Below are 1,639 nucleotides of genomic sequence, written 5' to 3'. Positions count from 1 at the left end.
TGTTTAACGAATGAGATAACGAATGAGGGTTATTCGTTATGTTTTTAGTGTATTAACGTATGAAGTATTCATTCGTATATGTTAATATAACAAATGACACATTCGTTAAGTGTTAACTTAACGAATGTAGTCATCCCCTATATATACCCTGTAATCTATTCAGAAAAAAAACAGTTCTTATTATTCCCCATTTTCCTCTCGTTACTCTGCCCGATTACCCTCTCAAAACACACAGTACACACACTAACGTATTCCTAGCCTAACGTATACCTAATCAGCATTAACATCGATGTCATCACAAGATCTAGATCCGTAAGTGCTCTCTCAATTGGTATCAGAGTAGAAGGTTGCTCGTGATACGGTTATGTTCGTGTTCATCGGGTTAAAGAACTGCTGAATTTGATTATGATCAAATTAGAGGATAATTGATGAATTTGATGTTAGATTCAAGTTCCTGATGTAAATCCGAGCATTCGTAATGTATTTTGATGGTTAACAGTGATGAATTGAAGAATCCGCCATTGATGTTTAAGTTTTGGTTAGATCGGAATTAGACCGGATTCAGTGCTTGAACGAGGGAATTGACATGTATTCATGTTCCTGATCAAATTCCTAGACTTCGGTGATAATCTGGTGTATTAATTGCTTGATTTGATGAATATTTGATGATTTCCGCCATGGTTGAAGCTTGAATTCCATATTTCGGTGATGTAAACCGTTTTTCTGGCGGTTAACAGAATTTTCCAGCGACCAACAACCCATTCGTTAATGTAAACTCATTCGTTAAGGAGGTTTAACGAATGAGCTTATTCATTATAGGATTTAACGAATATGGAGATCATAACGAATGAAACTCCATTCGTCAACTGTTCATACGAATGTGGTTTAACGTATAAGACATTCGTTATGGAGATTAACGAATGAGAGCCATTCGTTCAAGAGTAACGAATGTGGATGGATGCTGGACGAATGTGTTACTGTTGTAGCGAATGAAGACCAGGATAACGTATGAGATTAAAAAAAAAGTAAAAAAAAAGAGTATTTTCGGAAAATTTTCTTAAACGAAATTTTTCGGGGATATTTCAAATAAGCGGGACATTCTTATCAAAAAATTTGGTGATATATTTTCCGGCCGACTTTTTACGCATATCGAGGGGCCGAGGGGGAGTAACCGATTATGTTAATGAGAATTTTATTGATGATTTTCGAACAATTGTTCAAGACCTTGCCTAATTTGTCAAGAAATGTGGGAGATAAAACTTTCAAGGAGTTTATTCGATTGATATCTTCCTAGCTTCGCAAGTGTTTCTTGAAAAATTACTGCAATTCGAGTGGTAATACGTGACTGCAAAGCTACGTTTGACCGGTTCAAGACTGTGTTTGTTCTTCGATTGTGGATTGATTTGTTCAAGATTGAACCCTGACTATGAGGGATACGAGTGTCTGTCCGATTACTTCTTTCTGAGGGACTTTGATCCTGACAATGTTAGCTACGACTATTCGGCGGATTGCTTCTGTTGAAGGGGACAATTCTTGAATGGGTTGATCTGATTGAGGAATATACGAATCTTGTCATCTGATTGAAGAATATGATTGTTCAGTGTTGATTAACGAAGGTTGGAACTGTGAATCATATGCC

The sequence above is a fragment of the Bidens hawaiensis genome, unplaced genomic scaffold, assembly GCF_021521415.1.
Source record: "Bidens hawaiensis isolate Kalapana, Puna unplaced genomic scaffold, B.hawaiensis_p1.1 tig00011862_1, whole genome shotgun sequence".
Taxonomy (NCBI): Eukaryota; Viridiplantae; Streptophyta; class Magnoliopsida; order Asterales; family Asteraceae; genus Bidens; species Bidens hawaiensis.
The sequence above is the reverse complement of the archived record's forward strand: the minus strand, read 5'-3'. Positions refer to the sequence as shown.